This window comes from Spea bombifrons, chromosome 3, assembly GCF_027358695.1.
Source record: "Spea bombifrons isolate aSpeBom1 chromosome 3, aSpeBom1.2.pri, whole genome shotgun sequence".
NCBI classification, from domain to species: Eukaryota; Metazoa; Chordata; class Amphibia; order Anura; family Pelobatidae; genus Spea; species Spea bombifrons.
This window is the reverse complement of record NC_071089.1, coordinates 123,606,555-123,611,554: the sequence shown is the minus strand read 5'-3', so window position 1 is coordinate 123,611,554 and position 5,000 is coordinate 123,606,555. Positions and strand designations below refer to the sequence as shown.

Here is a 5,000-nt window from a genome sequence, read left to right as displayed (position 1 = left end):
GCAGCAGCAGCAGCAGCAGCAGCAGCAGCAGCAGCAGCAGCAGCAGCAACAGAATAAGAGAAGTAAAATAAAAAACTTTCACACCTGCGGCCATACAACCCTGAAAGCGCCCGATCTCGTCTGATCTCGGAAGCTAAGCAGGGTTGGGCCTGGTTAGTACCTGGATGGGAGACCGCCTGGGAATACCAGGTGTTGTAGGCTTTTAATTTTTTCTCACAGTCCGGGGAGAGCTTTTTGCCATGTGTTTCTTGCTCATCATCAAAGCTTTAAACCCTTATTTGAACCTTCTCACCTTCTCTGTCCTGTCCCAGGGCTTATAATTCTTTCTGTCTGACGACAAGCAGCAGCAGCAGCAGCAGCAGCAGCAGCAGCAGCAACAGCAGCAGCAGCAGCAGCAGCAACAGCAGCAGCAGCAGCAGCAACAGCAGCAGCAGCAGCAGCAGCAACAGCAGCAGCAGCAGCAGCAGCAACAGAATAAGAGAAGTAAAATAAAGAGCTTTCACACCTGCGGCCATACCACCCTGAAAGCGCCTGATCTCGGAAGCTAAGCAGGGTTGGGCCTGGTTAGTACCTGGATGGGAGACCGCCTGGGAATACCAGGTGTTGTAGGCTTTTTCTTTTCTCACAGTCCGGGGAGAGCTTTTTGCCATGTGTTTCTTGCTCATCATCAAAGCTTTAAACCCTTATTTGAACCTTCTCACCTTCTCTGTCCTGTCCCAGGGCTTATAATTATTTCTGTCTGATGACAAGCAGCAGCAGCAGCAACAGAATAAGAGAAGTAAAATAAAACACTTTCACACCTGCGGCCATACCACCCTGAAAGCGCCTGATCTCGGAAGCTAAGCAGGGTTGGGCCTGGTTAGTACCTGGATGGGAGACCGCCTGGGAATACCAGGTGTTGTAGGCTTTTAATTTTTTCTCACAGTCCGGGGAGAGCTTTTTGCCATGTGTTTCTTGCTCATCATCAAAGCTTTAAACCCTTATTTGAACCTTCTCACCTTCTCTGTCCTGTCCCAGGGCTTATAATTCTTTCTGTCTGACGACAAGCAGCAGCAGCAGCAGCAGCAGCAGCAGCAGCAGCAGCAGCAGCAGCAGCAACAGAATAAGAGAAGTAAAATAAAAAGCTTTCACACCTGCGGCCATACCACCCTGAAAGTGCTTGATCTTATCTGATCTCGGAAGCTAAGCAGGGTTGGGCCTGTATAGTACCTGGATGGGAGACCGCCTGGGAATACCAGGTGTTGTAGGCTTTTAATTTTTTCTCACAGTCCGGGGAGAGCTTTTTGCCATGTGTTTCTTGCTCATCATCAAAGCTTTAAACCCTTATTTGAACCTTCTCACCTTCTCTGTCCTGTCCCAGGGCTTATAATTCTTTCTGTCTGACGACAAGCAGCAGCAGCAGCAGCAGCAGCAGCAGCAGCAGCAGCAGCAGCAGCAGCAGCAGCAGCAGCAGCAGCAGCAGCAGCAGCAGCAGCAGCAGCAGCAGCAACAGAATAAGAGAAGTAAAATAAAAAACTTTCACACCTGCGGCCATACCACCCTGAAAGCGCCTGATCTCGGAAGCTAAGCAGGGTTGGGCCTGTATAGTACCTGGATGGGAGACCGCCTGGGAATACCAGGTGTTGTAGGCTTTTAATTTTTTCTCACAGTCTGGGGAGAGCTTTTTGCCATGTGTTTCTTGCTCATCATCAAAGCTTTAAACCCTTATTTGAACCTTCTCACCTTCTCTGTCCTGTCCCAGGGCTTATAATTCTTTCTGTCTGACGACAAGCAGCAGCAGCAGCAGCAGCAGCAGCAGAAGAATAAGAGAAGTAAAATAAAAAACTTTCACACCTGCGGCCATACCACCCTGAAAGCGCCCGATCTCGTCTGATCTCGGAAGCTAAGCTGGGTTGGGCCTGGTTAGTACCTGGATGGGAGACCGCCTGGGAATACCAGGTGTTGTAGGCTTTTTCTTTTCTCACAGTCCGGGGAGAGCTTTTTGCCATGTGTTTCTTGCTCATCATCAAAGCTTTAAACCCTTATTTGAACCTTCTCACCTTCTCTGTCCTGTCCCAGGGCTTATAATTCTTTCTGTCTGACGACAAGCAGCAGCAGCAGCAGCAGCAGCAGCAGCAGCAGCAGCAGCAGCAGCAGCAGCAGCAGCAGCAGCAACAGAATAAGAGAAGTAAAATAAAGAACTTTCACACCTGCGGCCATACCACCCTGAAAGCGCCCGATCTCGTCTGATCTCGGAAGCTAAGCAGGGTTGGACCTGGTTAGTACCTGGATGGGAGACTGCCTGGGAATACCAGGTGTTGTAGGCTTTTAATTTTTTCTCACAGTCCGGGGAGAGCTTTTTGCCATGTGTTTCTTGCTCATCATCAAAGCTTTAAACCCTTATTTGAACCTTCTCACCTTCTCTGTCCTGTCCCAGGGCTTATAATTCTTTTTGTCTGACGACAAGCAGCAGCAGCAGCAGCAGCAGCAGCAGCAGCAGCAGCAGCAGCAGCAGCAGCAGCAGCAGCAGCAGCAGCAGCAGCAGCAGCAGCAGCAGCAGCAGCAGCAACAGAATAAGAGAAGTAAAATAAAGAACTTTCACACCTGCGGCCATACCACCCTGAAAGCGCCTGATCTTGGAAGCTAAGCAGGGTTGGGCCTGGTTAGTACCTGGATGGGAGACCGCCTGGGAATACCAGGTGTTGTAGGCTTTTAATTTTTTCTCACAGTCCGGGGAGAGCTTTTTGCCATGTGTTTCTTGCTCATCATCAAAGCTTTAAACCCTTATTTGAACCTTCTCACCTTCTCTGTCCTGTCCCAGGGCTTATAATTCTTTCTGTCTGACGACAAGCAGCAGCAGCAGCAGCAGCAGCAGCAGCAGCAGCAGCAGCAGCAGCAGCAGCAGCAGCAACAGAATAAGAGAAGTAAAATAAAGAACTTTCACACCTGCAGCCATACCACCCTGAAAGCGCCCGATCTCGTCTGATCTCGGAAGCTAAGCAGGGTTGGGCCTGGTTAGTACCTGGATGGGAGACTGCCTGGGAATACCAGGTGTTGTAGGCTTTTAATTTTTTCTCACAGTCCGGGGAGAGCTTTTTACCATGTGTTTCTTGCTCATCATCAAAGCTTTAAACCCTTATTTGAACCTTCTCACCTTCTCTGTCCTGTCCCAGGGCTTATAATTCTTTTTGTCTGACGACAAGCAGCAGCAGCAGCAGCAGCAGCAGCAGCAGCAGCAGCAGCAGCAACAGAATAAGAGAAGTAAAATAAAAAACTTTCACACCTGCGGCCATACCACCCTGAAAGCGCCCGATCTCGTCTGATCTTGGAAGCTAAGCAGGGTTGGGCCTGGTTAGTACCTGGATGGGAGACCCCCTGGGAATACCAGGTGTTGTAGGCTTTTAATTTTTTCTCACAGTCCGGGGAGAGCTTTTTGCCATGTGTTTCTTGCTCATCATCAAAGCTTTAAACCCTTATTTGAACCTTCTCACCTTCTCTGTCCTGTCCCAGGGCTTATAATTCTTTCTGTCTGACGACAAGCAGCAGCAGCAGCAACAGAATAAGAGAAGTAAAATAAAACACTTTCACACATTCGGCCATACCACCCTGAAAGCGCCTGATCTCGTCTGATCTTGGAAGCTAAGCAGGGTTGGGCCTGGTTAGTACCTGGATGGGAGACCGCCTGGGAATGCCAGGTGTTGTAGGCTTTTTCTTTTCTCACAGTCCGGGGAGAGCTTTTTGCCATGTGTTTCTTGCTCATCATCAAAGCTTTAAACCCTTATTTGAACCTTCTCACCTTCTCTGTCCTGTCCCAGGGCTTATAATTATTTCTGTCTGATGACAAGCAGCAGCAGCAGCAGCAGCAGCAACAGAATAAGAGAAGTAAAATAAAACACTTTCACACCTGCGGCCATACCACCCTGAAAGCGCCTGATCTCGTCTGATCGCGGAAGCTAAGCAGGGTTGGGCCTGGTTAGTACCTGGATGGGAGACCGCCTGGGAATACCAGGTGTTGTAGGCTTTTAATTTTTTCTCACAGTCCGGGGAGAGCTTTTTGCCATGTGTTTCTTGCTCATCATCAAAGCTTTAAACCCTTATTTGAACCTTCTCACCTTCTCTGTCCTGTCCCAGGGCTTATAATTCTTTCTGTCTGACGACAAGCAGCAGCAGCAGCAGCAGCAGCAGCAGCAGCAGCAGCAGCAGCAGCAGCAGCAGCAGCAGCAGCAGCAGCAGCAGCAGCAGCAGCAACAGAATAAGAGAAGTAAAATAAAGAACTTTCACACCTGCGGCCATACCACCCTGAAAGCATCTGATCTCGGATGCTAAGCAGGGTTGGGCCTGGTTAGTACCTGGATGGGAGACTACCTGGGAATACCAGGTGTTGTAGGCTTTTAATTTTTTCTCACAGTCCGGGGAGAGCTTTTTGCCATGTGTTTCTTGCTCATCATCAAAGCTTTAAACCCTTATTTGAACCTTCTCACCTTCTCTGTCCTGTCCCAGGGCTTATAATTCTTTTTGTCTGACGACAAGCAGCAGCAGCAGCAGCAGCAGCAGCAGCAGCAGCAGCAGCAACAGAATAAGAGAAGTAAAATAAAAAACTTTCACACCTGCGGCCATACCACCCTGAAAGCGCCCGATCTCGTCTGATCTTGGAAGCTAAGCAGGGTTGGGCCTGGTTAGTACCTGGATGGGAGACTGCCTGGGAATACCAGGTGTTGTAGGCTTTTAATTTTTTCTCACAGTCCGGGGAGAGCTTTTTGCCATGTGTTTCTTGCTCATCATCAAAGCTTTAAACCCTTACTTGAACCTTCTCACCTTCTCTGTCCTGTCCCAGGGCTTATAATTCTTTCTGTCTGACGACAAGCAGCAGCAGCAGCAGCAGCAGCAGCAGCAGCAGCAGCAGCAGCAGCAGCAGCAGCAGCAGCAGCAGCAGCAGCAGCAGCAGCAGCAGCAGCAGCAGCAGCAGCAGCAGCAGCAGCAGAATAAGAGAAGTAAAATAAAGAACTTTCACACCTGCGGCC

General features: G+C 49.4%; 9 non-coding genes and 6 pseudogenes across 9 annotated transcripts; all 15 read left to right on the top strand.

Moving 5' to 3' along the window:
- The first annotated feature begins 82 nt into the window (after nucleotides 1-82).
- On the top strand, nucleotides 83-201 carry LOC128486014 (5S ribosomal RNA). The gene has a single exon (XR_008352335.1). It is a non-coding gene; the product is annotated as a 5S ribosomal RNA (ribosomal RNA).
- A 302-nt stretch (nucleotides 202-503) lies between these two features.
- LOC128487306 (uncharacterized) lies at nucleotides 504-612 on the top strand (annotated as a pseudogene).
- A 186-nt stretch (nucleotides 613-798) lies between these two features.
- Nucleotides 799-907, top strand: LOC128487305 (uncharacterized; annotated as a pseudogene).
- A 224-nt stretch (nucleotides 908-1,131) lies between these two features.
- Nucleotides 1,132-1,250, top strand: LOC128486843 (5S ribosomal RNA). The gene has a single exon (XR_008353120.1). It is a non-coding gene; the product is annotated as a 5S ribosomal RNA (ribosomal RNA).
- A 272-nt stretch (nucleotides 1,251-1,522) lies between these two features.
- On the top strand, nucleotides 1,523-1,631 carry LOC128487481 (uncharacterized; annotated as a pseudogene).
- Nucleotides 1,632-1,831: 200 nt separating this feature from the next.
- LOC128485148 (5S ribosomal RNA) lies at nucleotides 1,832-1,950 on the top strand. The gene has a single exon (XR_008351498.1). It is a non-coding gene; the product is annotated as a 5S ribosomal RNA (ribosomal RNA).
- Nucleotides 1,951-2,187: 237 nt separating this feature from the next.
- LOC128485907 (5S ribosomal RNA) lies at nucleotides 2,188-2,306 on the top strand. The gene has a single exon (XR_008352234.1). It is a non-coding gene; the product is annotated as a 5S ribosomal RNA (ribosomal RNA).
- Nucleotides 2,307-2,581: 275 nt separating this feature from the next.
- LOC128487537 (uncharacterized) lies at nucleotides 2,582-2,690 on the top strand (annotated as a pseudogene).
- A 233-nt stretch (nucleotides 2,691-2,923) lies between these two features.
- On the top strand, nucleotides 2,924-3,042 carry LOC128485526 (5S ribosomal RNA). Its single transcript, XR_008351857.1, has one exon. It is a non-coding gene; the product is annotated as a 5S ribosomal RNA (ribosomal RNA).
- Nucleotides 3,043-3,260: 218 nt separating this feature from the next.
- On the top strand, nucleotides 3,261-3,379 carry LOC128485518 (5S ribosomal RNA). Its single transcript, XR_008351849.1, has one exon. It is a non-coding gene; the product is annotated as a 5S ribosomal RNA (ribosomal RNA).
- A 188-nt stretch (nucleotides 3,380-3,567) lies between these two features.
- Nucleotides 3,568-3,686, top strand: LOC128486819 (5S ribosomal RNA). The gene has a single exon (XR_008353097.1). It is a non-coding gene; the product is annotated as a 5S ribosomal RNA (ribosomal RNA).
- A 195-nt stretch (nucleotides 3,687-3,881) lies between these two features.
- Nucleotides 3,882-4,000, top strand: LOC128486437 (5S ribosomal RNA). Its single transcript, XR_008352734.1, has one exon. It is a non-coding gene; the product is annotated as a 5S ribosomal RNA (ribosomal RNA).
- A 260-nt stretch (nucleotides 4,001-4,260) lies between these two features.
- Nucleotides 4,261-4,369, top strand: LOC128487749 (uncharacterized; annotated as a pseudogene).
- A 215-nt stretch (nucleotides 4,370-4,584) lies between these two features.
- LOC128486226 (5S ribosomal RNA) lies at nucleotides 4,585-4,703 on the top strand. The gene has a single exon (XR_008352535.1). It is a non-coding gene; the product is annotated as a 5S ribosomal RNA (ribosomal RNA).
- A 287-nt stretch (nucleotides 4,704-4,990) lies between these two features.
- The window catches only part of LOC128487304 (uncharacterized), a 109-nt pseudogene continuing 99 nt past the window's right edge, over nucleotides 4,991-5,000 (top strand).